The sequence below is a fragment of the Nelumbo nucifera genome, chromosome 5 (genome assembly GCF_055504915.1).
Source record: "Nelumbo nucifera cultivar China Antique chromosome 5, China Antique-T2T, whole genome shotgun sequence".
NCBI lineage: Eukaryota > Viridiplantae > Streptophyta > Magnoliopsida > Proteales > Nelumbonaceae > Nelumbo > Nelumbo nucifera.
This window is the reverse complement of record NC_142653.1, coordinates 36,988,821-37,012,122: the sequence shown is the minus strand read 5'-3', so window position 1 is coordinate 37,012,122 and position 23,302 is coordinate 36,988,821. Positions and strand designations below refer to the sequence as shown.

At 36.0% G+C, this 23,302-nt stretch overlaps 1 long non-coding RNA gene and 1 pseudogene across 1 annotated transcript; both read left to right on the top strand.

The window, feature by feature from the left end:
- The first annotated feature begins 15,942 nt into the window (after window positions 1–15,942).
- Window positions 15,943–20,684, top strand: LOC148791421 (uncharacterized). Its single transcript, XR_016075907.1, has 2 exons — window positions 15,943–16,384; window positions 20,100–20,684. It is a non-coding gene; the product is annotated as an uncharacterized LOC148791421 (long non-coding RNA).
- LOC148791422 (transcription termination factor MTERF15, mitochondrial-like) lies at window positions 16,378–17,638 on the top strand (annotated as a pseudogene).
- Window positions 20,685–23,302: the final 2,618 nt, after the last annotated feature.

Genomic DNA, 23,302 nt, shown 5'->3' with positions numbered 1-23,302 from the left:
CAAAATCATTTTGAGTGAGCATTGGTCTGCATTAATTAATCATGGAGTTCGATTTGTCGGCTTGACCTTGACATCCCCAAAGTCATTTCATTTGGAGTGAGCATCAGTCTGCATTAATTAATCATGGAGTCGGATTTACCGGCTTGACCATAACCTCCCCAAAGTCATTTGGAGTGAACATCGGTCTGCAATAATTAATCTTGGAGTTGAATTTATCCGCTTGACCTTGACCTCCCCAAAGTCATTTGGAGTGAGCATCGATCTGCATTAATTAATCATGGAGTTGGATTTACTGGCTTGACCTTGACCTCCCCAAAGTCATTTCATTTGGAGTGAGTTCGGTCTGAATTAATTAATCATGGAGTTGGATTTACCGGTTTGACCTTGACCTCCCCAAAGTCATTTGGAGTGAGCATCGGTTTGCAATAAATAATCTTGGAGTTGGATTTATCCACTTGACCATGACCTCCCCAAAATCATTTGGAGTGAGCATCGGTCTACATTAATTAATCATGGAGTTGGATTTACTGGCTTGACCTTGACCTCCCCAAAGTCATTTTATTTGGAGTGAGAATCGGTCTGCATTAATTAATCATGGAGTTGGATTTACCTACTTGACCTTGACCTCCCCAAAGTCATTTGAAGTGAGCATCGGTCTGCAATAATTAATCTTGGAGTTGGATTTATCTGCTTGACCAAGACCTCCCCAAAGTCATTTCGAGTGAGCAGCGATCTGCATTAATTAATCATGGAGTTGGATTTACCGGCTTGACCTTGACCTCCCCAAAGTCATTTCATTGGGAGTGAGCATCGGTCTGCCTTAATTAATCCGGGAGTTGGATTTACCGACTTGACCATGACCTCCCCAAAGTCATTTGGAGTGAGCATAGGTCTGCGAAAATTAATCATGGAGTTGGATTTACCCGCTTGACTTTGACCTCCCCAAAGTCATTTGGAGTGAGCATCGATGTGCATTAATTAATCATGGAGTTAGATTTATCGGTTTGACCTTGACCTCCCCAAAGTCATTTCATTTGGAGTGAGCATCGGTCTGCATTAATTAATCATGGAGTTGGATTTACTGGCTTGACCTTGACCTCCCCAAGGTCCCATGCACTCTTGAAGACTTTGAATTGTTAATTTCTTCCCAAAAGTCATTTGGAGTGAACATCGGTCTTCAATAATTAATCTTGGAGTTGGATTTATCCGCTTGACCTTGACCTCCCCAAAGTCATTTTGAGTGAGCATTGGTCTGCATTAATTAATCATGGAGTTAGATTTACTGGATTGACCTTGACCTCCCCAAAGTCATTTCATTTGTAGTGAGCATCGGTCTGCATTAATTAATCATGGAGTTGGATTTACCGGCTTGACCATGACCTCCCCAAAGTCATTTGGAGTGACCATCGGTCTGCAATAATTAATCATGGAGTTGGATTTATCCGCTTGACCTTGACCTCCCCAAAGTCATTTGGAGTGAGCATCGGTCTGCATTAATTAATCATGGAGTTGGATTTACCGGTTTGACCTTGACTTCCCCAAAGTCATTTCATTTGGAGTGAGCATCGGTCTGCATTAATTAATCATGGAGTTGGATTTACCAGCTTGACCTTGACCTCCCCAAGGTCCTATGCACTCTTGAAGACTTGGAATTGTTAATTTCTTCCCAAAAGTCATTTGGAGTGAGCATCGGTCTGCAATAATTAATCTTGGAGTTGGATTTATCCGCTTGACCTAGACCTCCCCAAAATCATTTTGAGTGAGCATCGGTCTGCATTAATTAATCATGGAGTTCGATTTGCCGGCTTGACCTTGACATCCCCAAAGTCATTTCATTTGGAGTGAGCATCAGTCTGTATTAATTAATCATGGAGTCGGATTTACCGGCTTGACCATAACCTCCCCAAAGTCATTTGGAGTGAACATCGGTCTGCAATAATTAATCTTGGAGTTGAATTTATCCGCTTGACCTTGACCTCCCCAAAGTCATTTGGAGTGAGCATCGATCTGCATTAATTAATCATGGAGTTGGATTTACTGGCTTGACCTTGACCTCCCCAAAGTCATTTCATTTGGAGTGAGTTCGGTCTGAATTAATTAATCATGGAGTTGGATTTACCGGTTTGACCTTGACCTCCCCAAAGTCATTTGAAGTGAGCATCGATTTGCAATAAATAATCTTGGAGTTGGATTTATCCGCTTGACCATGACCTCCCCAAAATCATTTGGAGTGAGCATCGGTCTACATTAATTAATCAAGGAGTTGGATTTACCGGCTTGACCTTGACCTCCCCAAAGTCATTTTATTTGGAGTGAGAATCGGTCTGCATTAATTAATCATGGAGTTGGATTTACCTACTTGACCTTGACCTCCCCAAAGTCATTTGAAGTGAGCATCGGTCTGCAATAATTAATCTTGGAGTTGGATTTATCTGCTTGACCAAGACCTCCCCAAAGTCATTTCGAGTGAGCAGCGATCTGCATTAATTAATCATGGAGTTGGATTTACCGGCTTGACCTTGACCTCCCCAAAGTCATTTCATTGGGAGTGAGCATCGGTCTGCCTTAATTAATCCTGGAGTTGGATTTACCGACTTGACCATGACCTTCCCAAAGTCATTTGGAGTGAGCATAGGTCTGCGAAAATTAATCATGGAGTTGGATTTACCCGCTTGACTTTGACCTCCCCAAAGTCATTTGGAGTGAGCATCGATGTGCATTTATTAATCATGGAGTTAGATTTACCGGTTTGACCTTGACCTCCCCAAAGTCATTTCATTTGGAGTGAGCATCGATCTGCATTAATTAATCATGGAGTTGGATTTACCGGCTTGACCTTGACCTCCCCAAGGTCCCATGCACTCTTGAAGACTTTGAATTGTTAATTTCTTCCCAAAAGTCATTTAGAGTGAGCATCGGTCTGCAATAATTAATCTTGGAGTTGGATTTATCCGCTTGACCTTGACCTCCCCAAAGTCATTTTGAGTGAGCATTGGTCTGCATTAATTAATCATGGAGTTAGATTTACCGGATTGACCTTGACCTCCCCAAAGTCATTTCATTTGTAGTGAGCATCGGTCTGCATTAATTAATCATGGAGTTGGATTTACCGGCTTGACCACGACCTCCCCAAAGTCATTTGGAGTGACCATCGGTCTGCAATAATTAATCTTGGAGATGGATTTATCCGCTTGACCTTGACCTACCCAAAGTCATTTGGAGTGAGCATCGGTCTGCAATAATTAATCTTGTAGTTGGATTTATCCGCTTGACCTTGACCTCCCCAAAATCATTTCGAGTGAGCATCGGTCTGCATTAATTAATCATGGAATTCAATTTGCCGGCTTGACCTTGACCTCCCCAAAGTCATTTCATTTGGAGTGAGCATCGGTCTGCATTATTTAATCATGGAGTGGGATTTACCGGTTTGACCATGACCTCCCCAAAGTCATTTGGAGTGAACATCGGTCTGCAAAAATTAATCTTGGAGTTGGATTTATCTGCTTGACCTTGACCTCCCCAAAGTCATTTGGAGTGAGCATCGATCTGCATTAATTAATCATGGATTTTGATTTACCGGCTTGACCTTGACCTCCCCAAAGTCATTTTATTTGGAGTGAGAATCGGTCTGCATTAATTAATCATGGAGTTGGATTTACCTACTTGACCTTGACCTCCCCAAAGTCATTTGAAGTGAGCATCGGTCTGCAATAATTAATCTTGGAGTTGGATTTATCTGCTTGACCAAGACCTCCCCAAAGTCATTTCGAGTGAGCAGCGATCTGCATTAATTAATCATGGAGTTGGATTTACCGGCTTGACCTTGACCTCCCCAAAGTCATTTCATTGGGAGTGAGCATCGGTCTGCCTTAATTAATCCTGGAGTTGGATTTACTAACTTGACCATGACCTCCCCAAAGTCATTTGGAGTGAGCATAGGTCTGCGAAAATTAATCATGGAGTTGGATTTACCCGCTTGACTTTGACCTCCCCAACGTCATTTGGAGTGAGCATCGATGTGCATTAATTAATCATTGAGTTAGATTTACCGGTTTGACCTTGACCTCCCCAAAGTCATTTCATTTGGAGTGAGCATCGGTCTGCATTAATTAATCATGGAGTTGGATTTACCGGCTTGACCATGACCTCCCCAAAGTCATTTGGAGTGAACATCGGTCTGCAAAAATTAATCTTGGAGTTGGATTTATCCGCTTGACCTTGACCTCCCCAAAGTCATTTGGAGTGAGCATCGATCTGCATTAATTAATCATGGATTTTGATTTACCGGCTTGACCTTGACCTCCCCAAAGTCATTTCATTTGGAGTGAGTTCGTCCTGCATTAATTAATCATGGAGTTGGATTTACTGGTTTGACCTTGACCTCCCTTAGTCATTTGGAGTGAGCATCGGTTTGCAATAAATAATCTTGGAGTTGGATTTATCCGCTTGACCTTGACCTCCCCAAAGTCATTTGGAGTGATCATCGGTTTGCATTAAATAATCATGGAGATGGATTTACCGGCTTGACCTTGACCTCCCCAAAGTCATTTCATTTGGAGTGAGCATCGGTCTGCATTAATTAATCGTGGATTTGGATTTACCGGCTTGACCTTGACCCCCCCCCAAAGTCATTTGGAGTGAGCATCGGTCTGCAATAATTAATCTTGGAGTTGAATTTATCTGCTTGACCAAGACCTCCCCAAAGTCATTTGGAGTGAGCATCGATCTGCATTAATTAATCATGGAGTTTGATTTACCGGCTTGACCTTGACCTCTCCAAAGTCATTTCATTTGGAGTGAGCATCGGTCTGCCTTAATTAATCTTGGAGTTGGATTTACCGGCTTGACCTTGACCTCCCCAAAGTCATTTGGAGTGAGTATAGGTCTGCAAAAATTAATCTTGGAGTTGGATTTACCCGCTTGACCTTGACCTCCCCAAATTCATTTGGAGTGAGCATCGGTCAACATTAAATAATCATGGAGTTAGATTTACCGGTTTGACCTTGACCTCCCCAAAGTCATTTAATTTGGAGTGAGTATCTGTCTGCATTAATTAATCATGGAGTTGGATTTACCGGCTTGACCTTGACCTCCCCAAGGTCCCATGCACTCTTGAAGACTTGGAATTGTTAATTTCTTCCCAAAAGTCATTTGGAGTGAGAATCGGTCTGCAATAATTAATCTTAGAGTTGGATTTATCCGCTTGACCTTGACCTCCCCAAAGTCATTTTGGGTGAGCATTGGTCTGCATTAATTAATCATGGAGTTGGATTTACCGTCTTCACCTTGACCTCCCCAAAGTCATTTCATTTGTAGTGAGCATCGGTCTGCATTAATTAATCATGGAGTTGGATTTACCGGCTTGACCATAACCTCCCCAAAGTCATTTGGAGTGAGCGTCGGTCTGCAATAATTAATCTTGGAGATGGATTTATCCGCTTGACATTGTCCTCCCCAAACTCATTTGAAGTGAGCATCGATCTGCATAAATTAATCATGGATTTGGATTTACCGGCTTGACCTTGACCACCCCAAAGTCATTTCATTTGGAGTGAGTTCGGTCTGCATTAATTAATCATGGAGTTGGATTTACCGGCTTGACCGTGACCTCCCCAAAGTCATTTGGAGTGAGCATCGGTCTGCAATAATTAATCTTGGAGTTGGATTTACCGGTTTGACCTTGACCTCCCCAAAGTCATTTCATTTGGAGTGAGCATCGGTCTGCATTAATTAATCATGGAGTTGGATTTACCGGCTTGACCTTGACCTCCCCAAAGTCATTTAGAGTGAGCATCGGTTTGCATTAATTAATCATGGAGTTGGATTTACCGGCTTGACCTTGATCTCCCCAAAGTCATTTGGAGTGAGCATCGGTCTACAGTAATTAATCTTGGAGTTGGATTTATCCGCTTGACCTTGACCTCCCCAAAGTCATTTAGAGTGAGCATCGATCTGCATTAATTAATCATGGAGTTGGATTTACCGGCTTGACCTTGACCTCCCCAAAGTCATTTAGAGTGAGCATCGGTCTGCAATATTTAATCTTGGAGCTGGATTTATCCGCTTGACCTTGACCTCCCCAAAGTCATTTGGAGTGAGCATCGGTCTGCAATAATTAATCTTGGAGTTGGATTTATCCACTTTACCTTGACCTCCCCAAAGTCATTTGAAATGAGCATCGGTCTGCAATAATTAATCTTAGGATTGGAATTATAAAACCCACCCTTTTAATTTAACTGAAAGTGAAGGCGATCATCGAGTATGGAGATGAGGTGTTGGTGTTGGTGTAAGAAGATGGTGAGGTTGTATGCTGTCACCCTCCTCCTTCTTCTCTCTAATTACTTTGGTGGTGGATTATTATGCCAAGGCCAAGGCCACATCGAGTATGGGATGTGGATTGTTAGTAAATAAATTCTATTATTTAATAAAGCCCTGTTTACGTAGTTACAATAATTAATATTTAATATGTATGTGGTGCATTTACATTTGCAGGATTGGGTGGACTGAAGAATCTCAAGGAATTGAGTCTAGCCGATAACTCTCTAACCAATGAAGGCCTACCCTCAGGCCTTTTGCATAACCTCTCTTCACTGGAAATACACGATATTTACTGGAACAAGCTCACAAGTTTACCAACAGGTACCAATTATATCAATCTTACCTACTCTTTATTTGAATGTTTCTTTTATATATGCAAATTGGTTTGAGTGAGAACAAGTTCGACCCAAGCATTATCATTTGGTTATGTACTAGGTAAATTTAATTTAACTTTATTATTTTTATCACCTTCTATTAATTTTAGAAATTTAGTGCTATAAGTTTTTTACTAGTCATTACTATTTTATAATTGATTTTAATTTTATTATTTTAGTGGATTTTATTAAATATTTCTCAAATATATTTAATATTATTAATTATCATTCTATTTTATATTATTATTTTTATTATTTCAGACGAAATTAACTGATGGAATTGTAAAACAAATTTTCAAACAAATAATTCTTACAATTTCAATAATTTCTAATAATTTACCCATAATTAAAAATGACTTACTGTTAATTATTGGAGAAAATATAATGATGATGATTTATTGATAAATATTATTGTAAATTTTACATATTTTGAAATTTCAATAATTGTTGAAAGAGAAGAACACTGTCATTGCTGCCAATTACAACTTGCCATCATCGAATTCAAATTAGAAACAAAAAGCTTCGTCTCATATTAGTGACCGTTGCTCAGAGAAGGACAAAACCTTCCCCAAAAGCTCTGTCTCATCTTTGTTACCAAATCCTAACCTGCAACCCTTGAATTCAAATTAGAAACATAAAGCCTTGTCTTAGCTTTGTGACCACCGCTCGGAGAATAACAGGTCTCACTGGTCTAAAAGGAAACAATTCTATTTTGGATTATAAAAACCCAGGTCAGCAAACGGTTCTATTTCAGATTATAAAAGAAAAGGTCTCATTGGCTAAAAGGAAACCCATTGAGGAGATGCCCTTCCGTTCGCAAACCTCTTGCTCCGACCGAGTAGACTACAAACCACAAAAGAGGATTTGAGGTTGTGTAGTCAAGCAAGGTTTATGCTGCTTCGTCTTTTTTTCCATTTTGAAAAAGTAGAAATAGAGTGGTGGTTGTTTTCATTTTGAAAAACTAAGGGGGATTGAAGGGTAAAATAATCTTTTCAATTTTCTTGTTAATGATAACCAAGGATTGTCAATTGTCCAAAAACTTAGGAATAGGGTGAGTGAGTGAATTTACTAAACCTTATTGGTAATTTTAGGCCCAGTTTGGAAAGGTACAAATGCAAATATATAGAGTACAAAACCTTATATTTTATATTATTTTGTATGCATTTTCATTGTACATATTTGTATTTGAGAGTCTAAGAAATTTACCATAATATCAATAACATCATGAAAATTATTATTGAAAACATAACATTAATGATTTGTAATTCAAAATAATAATATTATCAGAATTATTATTTTAAAATTTGGCGTAATTTTGCAAATTTTTTAATAATTATTGAATAATAAAAATTATTTAAAAAAATTGTAATCACTTTTATTATTTAATTTTGTAAATTTTCATTGTTTAAATTATTGTACTTACTATGATTATTTAATAATTGTTATTGTCTTTATTTAATAAAAATTATTATTATTACTATTAAAATAATAATTGTTATTTTATTAATTTTCTCAAATCAATAATTTCCACCTCTTATTTTCAAAAATTACAGTTAATTTTTAAGAATTTTAACTGAATTACTACTAATTATTAGTAATTCATGAACAAGATGTAGAAAAGAGTGTAGGCTAGAATCGATTGAATAAAATAAGCGGTCTAAAAAGTAATTTATGTAATCGGATTAAGAAAACATCTAGACGAGAGTTGATTAGATAAAAAAAACTATCTAGACCACAAGGGATAGTCCAATCACAATTGAAGATGGGATCCGGTTTTCAGATCTGGATCAGATTGTACAAAACCCAAGCATTTAATTAAAACCTTATTCTTTACCCACTTAAAAGCTATAGTGGTTTGAAATTTGAATGACCAAGGGATTTCCTACATAAGAACCACTAAAGAATTACAGTTTCACTAAAATTTTTGACTTGTCTCTTCACTAAAGTCCACAAAACAACAATGTTCACCTAAGCCTTCTTTTTCCAGCCAACTTCAGAGATCTCTTGTTCACCTCTTTGTAAAGCACCAATTTGAGTTTCAACTCTGCACATTCACTACACTAGAACTTCTTTGAGTTTCAGAGATATTATGGTATCATCGTTTCTTAAACAAAAACTTCTTCTAGGTTCAATTAATAGTACTCAATAATGAATTCCATGCCATTTAGTGAAAGAAAAGCCCAAACTCGTAGTTGAATGAGAAATGCTAGCTTGTTATATGAAATATAGTATAATACATCTTCATACTAATGGATATGTCTCTTAAATTCTCTTTACAGGGCTCTATCAATTGAGGAACTTACAAAGATTGGATCTTTCTGATAATCAAATTACAAGCAATATTGCTCCTTGGATTTTTAACAATCTAACTTCACTAGAGTCCCTTTATCTTTCAAATAACCAGTTTTCTGGAAAGCTCTCCTTGTCTATCTTTGCTAATCTCTCACAATTAACAAAAATTGATCTTTCCAACAATTATAACTTGGGTGTTGATACTGAGTCACTATCTTGGATTCCATCTTTCCAACTAAATGATTTATATGTAGACAATTGCAACCTCAATAGGAAGAGTACAATAATACTTAACAGTATTGTCTTTATCTCATACCTCTCTTCAAGGAACCATTTCTCCCTCATTGTTGTACAATAATACTTCACCAAAACACTTGTCCTTAAGGGGTAACCATTTAGTTGACTTCCAAAATTGCCTTTCCAAAATGAAACAACAAGTCTGACCTTTCATGACATTTCTGACAACCAAATTAAAGGGCAGCTTCCTACAAATATCAGTGACTTCTTTCCTGGCCTACATTTTCTTAACATGTCAATGAATAAACTTGAAGGCAAGATTCCATCTTCATTCAGTAGGATGTGGCAATTAGAAGTGCTAGACTTGTCCAACAATACTCTAACAGGAGAAGTATCTAATGGATTATCCCAAAACAAAACCTTCTTATCACAATTAATCTTATCAAACAACAAGTTGCGTGGTATGCCAATATTTTCCAAAATGGATAGATTAGTTGATTTACATCTTGGAGGAAATTGTTTCACAAAACCCATCATAATCAATGCATCAAGTGTTCCATCTCTTCACATGATGGATCTAAGTGGGAATTATTTGCTTGGCTATCTTCCAAATCATCTGCCTGTTTTTCCAAATTTGGGTGTTCTTCACTTGAGAGGAAACTATTTTTTTGGCCAAATACCAAAGTCATTATGCCAAATGACAAAGTTGCACACATTAGATCTTTCAAATAACCATTTGTCAGGGAGCATACCTTCTTGTCTCAACAGCATTACATCATGGAAGGAAAAATCTGAACTTCAAGAGTTTCTCCCTTATTTTGATCAAGGCGGCGAAATGGACGGTGAAGTCAAAATTATTTTTTTCACAAAGGGTAACATGCACACTTACGAAGGTGATCCTCTAAGGTACATGACTGGGATTGATTTGTCAAATAACCAACTAACAGGTCAAATTCCAATAGAAATAGGAGACCTGAGAGAACTCCACTCATTGAACCTTTCCAATAATTTTTTGTCAGGCCATATCCCTGAATCCTTTCAAAATCTAGAACAATTGGAAAGTTTGGATCTTTCTCACAACAAACTTGAAGGAAGGATCCCACATCAAATAACCAAACTCAATTTTCTTAAGACCTTCAGTGTGGCCTTCAATAATCTCTCGGGTAGGATCCCTTATGAAGATCACCTTATTACTTTTGATAACAGTAGTTATATTGGTAATGATGAACTCTGTGGACCACCACTACAAAAGAATTGTTCCTTATTCAAGAACCAGCCACCAAGGCCTAAAGGCAATGACTTTGGAGGTGGGAAGAAGAAATTGTTAGCCAAGGTCATGGATGAAGACTTGTTTTTCTATTCATACGTGACTATTTGTTATGCATTGGGTTTTTAGGGTGTCATTATCCCGCTGATTTTGAGCAAGAATTGGCGTCAAAAGTACTACAGAGTCATTAATGGGTGCATTGATAGGTGTTGGAAGTGGCTGTTAAGATTTTCATTTTATGTACATAATTATTTTTAATTTCCAATGTTGATGTTTATACATTATTGGTAGTAAGAAAACATCCAAACAAGATGGATATTTATATTTCTTGAAGTAAAATTATAGTAGTTTTTACATAATCAAATGTAAAAGAATCCTTGTTAAGGAGTCTTTAAGCCTAAGTTTGACAAGTGATGAGGCAGTCTTTGTTAACTAGCAAGGAAAGCTCATCTTAAAGCTTAATTTCCCAACAAAGTTTATGTATACCTAATAAGTGTTTTTTCTTGCAGGGAAAATCTGATAATGAGAAATTTGAAATATTAGATTACCATAAAGCCTAATATGAGTAGTAGGTTTGACTATGAGACCCGAAAGACACAGTACCAGAAAATCTTGCAGCATGTTGTAATCCAATAACTTCTTCGTGTCTTTGAAATGGCTTACAATTAGAAGGCAGGGTAATTGGGTTTGGGGTAGGAACAAGGCATGCCAAACCCAGCCCTGCCCTGGCCTGTTGCCTTTCGTACAAATAGGCAGTTGCTCTGTTATGTGTCTTCAGTGTTATTGCTACAACAACAATTTGAATTCTTTGGGATGATATATAAAAAAAACGTCTAGATGTAGTGATCATCATCTCATCATTAACTGACAGTATTTTCAACCCGTCATTGGTCTGAACAATTGAGTTGTTTGAGCCATCACCTGGTCATGATACTTTGTCCAGTTCTCTTAAAACCTAGGGATTGGTAAAAAATTGTCCAACTCAGCTAGTTGAACCATTGACTTGTTTAACATAGCTATTTGGTCATGGGTTGTGCACTAAATTAATATTAAAACTTTCGGAGGCCATAATTTTGTGCTCAGTTGCTAATTGATGATGTTGATATGATCTTTGACTTATTAGAGACTTGGGATCAAATACCACTATCAATAAAGTTGGGGGTTAAGGGGACGGGGAATGGACTGACACTATTAAAAAAACATAATCTTTTTAGTGGATCCTTAGTAGTTCTATTTCCATGCCACTTACTATTTAATTGGTTTGTATTTGCTACCTCCATGAAAACTAGATCTGGAACATTGGAACATTCTCCTAACCCCTGACCCAAACTGGTGGTGTATGGAACAAGAACAACTCCATCGGAATAAGTTTGCATGTGAAGGTAGAAGAAAGGTTTTAAAAAGCTAAAGGTGTAATTTTGAGGCGTAGTGGCCCAAATGGTGAGACATAAGTCTCAATGTGATGTAAGACATTAATCTCAAAATTTAAGAAAAAAAATTAATTAAATTTTATAAATGATAAAAATAACATATAATATGCAATGTTTGAATGGTAGAAGGTACAAATATCCATAAAATAGAAGTTTATAAACAATAAGTTTTAATTTTTAAGCGTTAAATAAAATAATAATTAATCATTAACAATTAACAATTATAAGCATTTTATATTTTATGTTTCAAACTAAAGTTGTAAAGCTTAGGCCTTGGTACAAAATCTAAATGCCTCACCTCAACGCATATGCCTCACACCTCCTAGGTTTAAGCCTTTTTAGAAAATTGGTTTCGTAGATTGAGAAATGACTGACCACACTTTCACATTTCAAACACTAGATTGGATTATTGATTCTCAGATGGTTTCATTGAAAAAAGAGGGGATTTAGTGATTCAGATTTTTACCTTTGAAACCCAAAACACCGAGGTTCAAAATATCAATAGTCTTCACACTTGTGTATCAAGTGTGTATAGAAACTCTGTTTTGTATTTACTTCTTTTTAGGTTTTGACAATTTGGGAATGTATGGCCCTTATTAATGATTAAGACAATTACAACCTGAAACTTGATTTTAAACCTTGTAAAATATCATATATTTTGTCAAAAAATAACAAGAATTGAAAAAATAAATTATAAAAAACTGTAAGAATTTATAAAAACCATATTTTTCAATCAAAAATTATTTTTTTGGTAGAAATCAGCCAAAAGTTGAAGAAATTATAAAAACAACAAAATTTTGAGATGGTGATCACGAAACTCATAATCCTAAAAACTAGATTTTGGGTCAAATAAACAGTTCAATGTCGTAAAATAGATGCCAATAAATGTGGGCTGTGGACAAGATTCAACAGTGGAATTATTTGGATGATTGAAAGTCTGGGACAGGGTCTTCTACGCTTGAAGACTTAAAAAATTAGAATTCTTTAATACTCAAAGTCATCATTGATGTTACAGTTTGCAATCATCTTTGGAATTATCACCAAAGTCTTTAATTCGTTGACTGTTCATGGAATGTGGCCGCCCTGTATCTGTTTATGTATTCCACAATTATAAAGATGGAGTATGGAGGTTGTAGTTGTGCAACCCAAGACCCGGTGGCCTCCAGAATTATAAAAATGCTGTATCTGAACTTCTCTCTCGTTTCTCTACGGTCCCTTTCCACCCAAGTCAACAGTTCCACCAAACCTTCATCTTTATCTTTAATGGAAACTTTCTTTGTTAAAATGCTTCTGAAATATAGACATGTGAAAATTTTCAATTCTCATTAATGCATGTCATATGATTAAAAAAAAAATAATTCTAATTCTTAGGGTCTGTTTGATTCATATAAATAAAGGTATGGAATTGGAACTGGTTCATTCCGATTCCAACCATTTGATTGGATAGAATCGGATTCCTATTCCCATTCAAAAGAAATGGCAATCCCCCATTTGAGGGAATGGCCATTCCTGACCCACCCCCGATTCAATTTTCCAACCCTCTTTTTCCTCTCTCTTGTCACTCCCTCGTCACTTGCATCCCGATATTCAGCGGATATCTCGTTGGGTGGAGATAGGAGAGTGACTGTAGCTAAAAAGAGCTTTTATCGGTCAATTCTTTCATTAAAAAAAGACATTTATTTTTTTCAGCCTAATCAAAATCCATTAGAAGATATTGAGTACTGAATGAAGAAGCCATCAAAATTGGATGCAAAATTCATGAAATAGAAAACAAAGACAATTTGTCTTTTCGGGTTTGGGGGGTGGTGGTGTTGGTGACTGGTGAGTCATTAGTGTCATTGGAGGTCAGCTTGGATCGCTTTGAGTTATTTTATTCAACAGATTTGACTTAGTCACTTTATTTATTGAACAAACTAAAACTCATGGATTCTAAAGCTAGCAAAATCTACTCAAACATGAAAGGTTAGTTTATCACTGTTTTAATCAGTTTTATATATAACTTAAACTGAAATATTTATATTTAAAATCTATTTATATTTGAGTTTTTTTTTTAATTTTTATGTAAAACCAAAATATATTTAAATTAATTAGTTTTTTATGCAAAATTGATTTTTTGTCAATGCATATTTAAATTTATACAAAACTAAATTAAATATTGTACCATTATATTATATTTGTATTGGTTTTGCGCTTTTAGTTTTTATCATAAATAACCATTTTTTTCAAAATTCAAATAAAACACAAACAAAATATATAAACATTTAACATATAGGGCATGGACTAATTAGTAATTACTTAAACATATAGGATTGGTTCGATTTGATGTGGTACATTTTTGTGAAAACCAAAGTCGAACCAAGTTGTTGGCTTATTTTCTCATACAAACCAAAACCAACTGGTGGCTTTGAAAAATCAACCAGATAGGATCGGGTCAATCTGGTTTGATCGATTTGACATTTAATGTGAACACCCCTACTTGTGGAGATTATTATTGATGGAGAGCATGAAGAATATGAGTAATATTGTTCCCATGCTTAACCTATTCCCCCAACAACAAATAAATAAATCTAGGCTGGTGACCAAACTTCCTCTACAATATTCATATTTGTTTAATAATCAATGTCAAATTCTTCCTTTCCTTCTACACAAAGGTTCTTCCGATTTTCAACTTGTTTCAGATTCTAACGAACTAGCTAAATAACAAAAGGCATTGCTACTATAATTCTTTGCTTTTTATTAGGGGTGTCTATGAAAAACCAAAAAAACCAAAAAACTGAACCAAATCGAGAAACCCAAAACGCAAAATGTGGTTAACCAAAGCAATCAATTTGGTTTCAGTTTGGAATTTTTGTAAAATCGAAGGACAGGCTTGGTTTTTGGTTAACCTACAAAAAAATGATAGTTAACCAAACCGACTAGTATATATATTTATATGTATACTTTATATATATTTTTAATATATGTCACATATTTTCTATGATATAAATATATGCTTATATTATATTTATAATGATATATTTCAAGGTATATTATATTTTTTTAAAACATTTATAATATATTGTATCATTTATTATTTATAATATAACATTATACATATATTTATATAATATATATTATAAATATAAAAAACTAAATTGGTCAAAAACCGAAACTAGTGGACTAGTTAACCGGTGGTACCGGTTTTGTTTCAGTTTGGAAAACTGAAACTCGGTACTGGTGGTACCGAAACCAGTGGACTACCATCGTTCACTATTGCCACTCGCCCATCGCTTCAGACATCAGACAAAGGAAACAGATACTCGAGTCTCAACAAAGGATAGAGAAGAGATACTCAAAGAAGAGTTTCACTTCTTCAATCTTCCTTCAACTTTCATCATCGTTACCAACCATCGTTGTTGTTGCCTTGCCCTTCAGATTCTCCCTCATCACTGACCTCAACTCTTGAAACGGTCCTTTCTCCCTCTCTCTCTCTCTCTCTCTCATTCTCAAAATCTCATTCTCTTAGAGACTCAAACTCAGTCTCTAGTTCGTAGGAGATTCAGCTCTTTGACGGGGATGAATTCCCCCATTAGAGTTGGGGATGGAGGGGGGCTTCCTTTCCCCACTAGGGATCAGGGACAAGGATGGGGGGTGATTTAGGGTCAGCGTCGGGGATCGGGAATGTAGTACCTACCCCGTTGCCATTCCTAGTCTGAAACAGTAGTACTTTAATTCAATATATAAATAGTAAGGGTAAAGTTAGTCAATTAACTAAACTATAAGGATAATTTAAGAAATTTGCCCTTAATTTTTAGACAAGAATAAATATAAATATAAAAATTGCTATAAGATAATAAACTCATATAGATTAAAAAGAATATGTAATAAAAAGAAAACATATAAATTAGCTATAAAATAAAATAAATTATGTCATATACATACATTATATTTATAGACATAAAATTAAAAAAATATATATATTTATACCTTGAGGCTTATGCCTCGAACCGCCTGAGGTTAACGAGTTAGCCTCGCCTCTTCGACACCCAAATGCCTCACCTCCGCATTTAACTTTTAAAACCTTACCTTTATATTCATGCAACTATGTTTTCCATTATAGTTAAATTTTTTCCCTTCTTGCAATATTGCTATCTTCCAATTTAGCTCTTTACTTGGTTTCATGGTTATAAAAAGGAATTTGAAACTTAAAAGGAAACAGTTAGATAAATACGATTCGAGCGGACTCAAAAGAAGCTTTACGCAATTCAGTTTGGGCTTGGATTGGGGTAGGCCCAAGCCCGACCCGCTCAGCGCAACCCCGGTCCCCGGATCTGATACTGCATCTGTATGCCACTATGCCAACGTTTGCCTCATAACTAGGGCACGGTTGGGTTCAACAGTTTTCTCCTTCCCGATCTGAAACAAAAGCAGCATGAATCCGTGAAGCGCCAAGTCAATTCCCCCCAACTCCTTGAGGGCTTAAACCTGTAAGTTCTATAAACATCCTCTTTTAATCTCGTGCGATGTTTGGTTTTCGCTGCAAAAGACTAATCATCCAGCTACGGAGCAATGGGGAACTTCTCAAGTATCTTCAAAATCCACTTTCTAAATTCATTTCCAACATCTCAAATTCTGCAAACGACTCCTCTTTTACGGTTTCTTACCTAGTAAACACTTGTGGGTTCTCACCAGAAACAGCCCTTTCACTTGCGGAGAAAGTCCTCTTGGAAGACGGGAAGAAAAGACTCAGTCCTCAAATTATTTGAAAAGCATGGGTTCACCAAAACCCAGATCGCAGAACTCATTTTTAAGCGCCCATCATTACTCTTGGCCGATCCAGCAAAAACCCTTGAGCCCAAAATTCGGTCTCTCAGTCAAGTAGGATTGTCAGGCCCCGACGTTGCTAGGATACTCTCTTCTTCAGCCGTTTACATTTTTTCAAGGAGGTTAGAGAAGCAAATCCTCCCTATGCTAGATTTTCTCAAGACTTTACTTCGTACAGAGAAAAACATCGCCGTAGTCATTAATCGTTTCACTTGGATTTTCCAATATAATGTCCTAGAAGCATTAAAACCCAAAATTTCGATCTTGCGTGATCATGGTGTCCCCGAATCCAATATCTCAAAAAATGTTCATGTTGTTGCCTCGTATAATAAATCTGAGTAGCGATCGGTTTAAAGAGTTGGTCAAGGATATCAGTGAAATGGGTTTCGACCCCTCAAGTACAATGTTTATCAAAGCAGTATAATGTCAAAGCAGGGATGAATAAAGCTAAATGGGAATCTAAATTTGATGTCTATAGGAGCTTTGGTTGGTCTGATGGTGATATTCTTTTGATGTTCAAAAGGAACCCCTACTGCTTTGCTATCTCGGAGAAGAATATCAGGAGTAAGTTGGAATACTTCATGAACAAATTGAACCTGGACCCGGCAGTTCTTTCTAGAAACGTGCCGCTATTTGGGCTTAGCTTGGAGAACAGGGTTATTCCAAGGTTGTCTGTAATTCAGGTTCTGCTCTCCAAGGGATTGATCAAGGAGTATTTAAGCATTGCAACTGTCTTAATACTACCTGATGTCAAAGTTTTTAGAGAAGTTTGTGATGAAGTACCTGGATGAGGCTAATGATCTATTGAAGGTGTACCGAGGTAAAATAAGATTTTTGTGGTTCCAAAAATGTTTCCACGGAAAATTTGTAGAATGTTAATTCACAAATGAAGCAGGGTCTATGATCTTTTATTCGCAGCTTTTTTTTTTTTGTAACTTACTGTATATTTTGTTTTGGTAGAGCTTGATTTCTTTAGATACAGCTAATAGTCTAGTACTGATATTCATGAGTGATATTCTTAGAAGAATTCCAGAAAATGCATTAACAAGAAGACAAAAATATCAAAAGATTTAAGATAGTTAGCTACAATTTAAATATTTTCTTTCATTATTTACCAATTTCATGACTATCATCTTGAGATGTCTGAAGGTGGAGTGATCACATCAATTTGTCAGAGGCAAAATTCACTTTTTTTGGTCAAGAAGTCTGCATTGTTTGGACCAGTTTTGCATGAACTCTCCTAAATGGATGAGCCATTGGTGTCAACCATGTCGGAGACACCAACACTCCATGGATTGTTGAGGGGCACTTCTATGTGGCACTTCTCATTCTTTCATTGCTTATTTAATATAAATGAACTGGTAGTGTATGCATTGAATGCCACTTTTCCTATGAAATATTATCAAGTAACAAAGGTAAGCTTTTGATATTTTTTCCTGTGGGATTATAGTGTTAAATTCAACAAAAGTTGAAATATATAATGTTAGAATTCAACAAAATATGGAGTATTTTAATAGTTTATACTTGCCCATGTCCATGCAACACTTATTTGGACCAACTGGCTCTCTAGATGCTCCTTTATCCATTATCTGAATTAATGTTCATTTCACTTTTCACCATCTATGCATATGATCTTCAAAGAATTTGGGAGATGCCATCACTTTTGACCATAAACTAGGTTTGGGGTAAAACAAAACCAGTTGTCTAGATGATTTTCAAGTTGAACAGTCCGATCGTTCGGGTCAACGGTGGATTGAAATCCATGTCCTAAACAATGAATAGAAGAAGATGAACAGGGAAAAGGGGAATCTGAACGTCACCATTTTTGTAAGGCCGCGCTTGGTAAGTCTTTTCATGTGGGCTTCGGGCTGCTTAGAAGCCTAGAAGCCTGAATTCTAGCTTTTTCCGTTTGGAATAATGAGATCTATTCAGGAAAAGCTCCAATCCATAAAAGAAGCTAGAAGCCCGAATTTAGGCTTTTTATAGAAGCTTCAAATGAAGCTTTTACTATCTTTTAGTAACTTGTCTTCTTCGAACGTGTGGTACGATGCACACACTTGGGAGAAAATTGGGTTATTTTTTCACAAAACGTATTTGAATGTGTAAGTGGGACTTATCAATTGTATGTCAGGTGCACCTTGTAAAATGTATGTGGGCCCCACATACATGGACCCTACATTTATCAATTGTGTTGACACTGTATCAAGAGTATATCAATTGTGTTGACACTGTATCAAGAGTATATAGCAACTCTGTTTCTGTTCCCTACTTTTATGCTTTGAGAATTTGAGAATGTATAGCACTTCTTAATGATTAAAACTATTACAACCCCAAATTCGATTCTTACCATATGATACACACTGATATGTTAGCTATTTTAAACTTTGCAAAATATCATATATCTTGTCAAAAAATAAAACAAAAATTGGAAAGATGAATTATAGAAAGGCACACAAATTACAGAAAAAAATGCAAGATATCAACCAAAGCAGTGACATAAAGATTTATTGTTGCACGTCACTGTTTCTTTTTCTAAGAATCTCAATTCCCAAGTAATCAATAGGGCCAGGATAACTTTCACTCGGACAGCTGACACCTGAGGAAACTTGGTGGGCTCTCAGAGAGAGAGAGAGAACAAGCATACTTAGAAATGAAGGCACTGTAAGTAAATAAATGCACAGATACAAGAATGTGGTATACTTCTACCTGATACATCAATAATATAAACAAAATAACTAATCCTATCTGTGCAGTTTTAATACTGGTTTACACCAACTGCTTGAAGGTATTTTTGTTGCTTATTCATTTCAAATGGTGTGCCACATTTTGTCTTTAATGTGTATAAGAAGTGGAGTCTGGAGCATTCCAGTTAGCTAGGGTAGACCATGTCATTCTGAATTTCATTCCATTCTCTCAGCAAAAAGGCCATTACCCACTGCTGGTCCTAGAGATACAGGGCCTTGGGAGGGATGGAACTAGGAGTAGGAACAGTCAATCCCAACCTCTAGTCATTTTTTTTGTTCTCTTCCTTCTTTTTCTCAGAAAGTGGCTGCCCTTTAATCTGGAACCCCCATTCTCATGCTTTTCAGCCCAATATTTTCCAATGTTTTACCATCAGATCAAGCAATAATCAATCCCAAAAATTCCTCAGAAAATAGCCAATGAACAAGGAAAGCTACCTTAAAGATTTGAAGACTTTTAACTTAAGGTACTGCTGTTAAAAGGATAAAATGATCTTCACTTGAATAAAATATAAAAAGTTTTAGGAAGAACTGATTTAACTGATACTAAAGCATTCATCTCTGTTTCGAGATCTGCATAGCATAGTTCAAGTAGGTCAAGTGATTGAACGGCTTATGCATGAAATTCATTTTGCAGTTGATCCTCATAGCAGCTCGAAGAAAGAGGTGACTATCTCTATGTTACTCTAATTTTCTTTTCAACCCCCCTCAGTGAAGAGAAACTGCGAAAACATTGCTCTAGCAAAACTAAAGAACTTGTTCACCGAAAAAGAAAAATCCCCTGAGCTGTGTATATGGTTTTAAATGGAACGGATTGGTGAAACTAGATTCATGTATCCAACTCCATAATTGGGATAAGGCATGGATGATGATGATGATGATGATGATGGTTTTTCCAGATAACATGGTAATTCATTCTGAACCTCATTTATCAATATCTTGCCTTTAACAGATTACCTAGCTGATGCTGATCTAAAAAGGAAAAAATGAAGACTATCCAGATGAAATGAGTAAATAGAAAATAATCCATTCCCAATTTATGGTTCTTTCTACTGGCAAAAAGATGTGTGTGTAAAATATGTGCAATTTGTATAATCTTTTAATGGTAGTTACTTCTCTCTTTTTGTTTATGTTCTTTTGTCTTGTCACCTTAGTCATTGTAAATCTGATATCTTATTTTTATACATATTTATTTATAAAAAAGCATGATTCTTTTCTTGTATTCCCACTGCCTTATTCTCAGACGCTCTGTAGCATAAAACCAACTGGGATGAATGATTTTCCCCCATCCAGATACACTTCTGGAACACCATTATTAAACAACACCACCACTATCCTAAAACTGATTACATCTAAGTTTCAAACATTTATGTAGTACTATATTTTCAACTAGGGGATGATGAGTAGAAAGTTTTATTTCTTTGTTTATTTATTTGTGAGCAGAAGCATTGTTAACCCATCAGAACATTACACCACAATCCTTGACGAGGGATTCTATTAAAGATAGGTGCATCCATCACTGTCAGCTTGCTTATGTGGTCTTATGGTTATGTTTATTTGTTTCATTTTTTTAATGAAACTATTTTCTGTCCCTGAGGATACTACATATTCCTTTTGGAGCTGGAGTTCTGGTACATTCGAATTATTGTATTTTTTCCAGATAACATGGTAACTCATGAATCCTCTTTTTTTGGGTTCACTGAGTTGGACTCCAAATTCCGACTTCATTATATTTCTAAGTTTTACTTGTCTTTTTCTATTTCATCATCTTTACTATATTTTACACTTATAGCAATCTTCCATAGGCCCTAGAAGTTATCCATGAAGTTTTCAGAAGCACTTCCCCATTATCCCCAATGAGACTACGGCTCATAGTACCAGAGAAGAACTTTTCATATACTTTGTCTAATAAAACCAAACCCAAAGAGACCAAGCAAATACAAAACAGTTGGAATGGATCTTAAGACATCGGCAGAGTTCAGCTTTCTTATTGCATGTATCTTGCTTGATTTGTAGTACCATGTCAATTAGCTTGATCTTGTGAACAGCATGTTACAAAACCAAATTCTCTGATGGCTTTTATATCCATAGACCCACAATTTTTTGGTAGACATATTGGCCCACAGTTGAAGTTACGTGGATGGTGGTAGAGCTGTAACTTGGATTGGGTGGGTTGAGGCCGTGCCTAACTCAACCTAACTCAAACGTGACTTAATTTTATATGTGTAAATAACTAAAGATTATGATAACATTTATTTATGTATGTAAGTACTTGCATACATGTATGTATACACAAAGCATATATATAATTATGTCTCTCCATTAATGTATTTATTTAAAGGAAAATTTTTTCAAAAACATGATAACTATGTCCATTTGCATATACTAATGCCAAAACTAAATTGACCTAAAAGTAAGAACATTTAGAAAAAAGGAAATAGAGAAATCAGGCCAACCCAAGCCCAACCTGAAAATTTAACATTGGATTAGGGTTAGAGTTGAGGGTTATACAGTTTGAGTTGGGTTGGGATAAACCTCAACCACCTGACCTAATCCATCCCAATTTGCACTTAGATGGTGAGACTTGTGTCTTTGGGAAATGACTTCACTGAAGAAGTCAAGATCAGAAGCAATTTCATCTCCAAGAACTAATTTTTACTTTTTAGGAAAACTTTATTTTCCAGTGTAACTAAATACCGTAAAATAATATATTCTAATTCTATGAAAAGGTTGCAATCAAATGGAGCCTAAACGGAATATATAAAACTTTTAAATATACAGATATAAAGATAGCTGCACGGATAATGAATTCTTGTTCTCAAGCCAGTTGGCTTGCAAATTCATTTACCTGTCACTTGCCAATTTCTGGGCCCAACAACCCCTACATCCTTGTCTCAACTGTCCCGAGTCTATCACCTGCCGATCACTATCCACAATACACTAACCCCGTAAATTGGGAACATCTCCCCCTTCATACAATGAGATGTTCTTCATCTGTGACTGCAATAAACATGGACATCAAGGATTGGATCCAAATATACAACCGGGGCAAGTCTAATTTGTGCATACCCTTTGGCTAAGTGTCCCGTGTTACTCCCCCTTCCCTCCATTTCAAAATAACAAAAGGATTTGTCTACGTCTAATGTTCTAAAATCCAACCCCAAACCAGAACAGCTTTGGCCATTGGTTTCTGGGTTCAGATGGCCCATCACATTTTAAAAACTAAAATAATAAAACATAATTTAAACAAAAAGGTTAAAAACTATTAGTTTGATTGCCTGGATCATCAGGTCATTGATGGAGTTAATGTTTTTTGACATAATACCGGGTTAGGGGTGATACAGAACTGATTGCCTCGATGGTTTTCGGCTAAATGGTGCAGCTATCCAAATCAAAGACTGTTCAAAAACTATGCCCAAATCACTTTCAAAAAAATAAATAAATACACCCTGGTAATTTATCATAATCATAATATTACATTTTCTTAATTAGTAAAAACAAAACCAAATAATAATTGAAGTATTAAAAAAAACCGGGTAACTATTTTCAAACCACCTAAGGCCATAATGGTAAATCAGTAAATCTTCATAGAAGCAATGAAACTTGAACCAAGGTCCAAAGAGAAAATCTAAGATTTAATTGAAGTACATGTTTGGCATGAATTCATTTCACCCATAGTCCATTTCATTCATTTATCATATAAGAAAACAAAATGGAAATAATATTTAACTGCATTTGGTGATTTGTTTTTCTATGGCTTGGATTTGGCGAGAGAAAAAATTCATTAAATCTTTAAAATAACAATAATGTTTCTTTTAATCATTTAATTTGCTAGATATT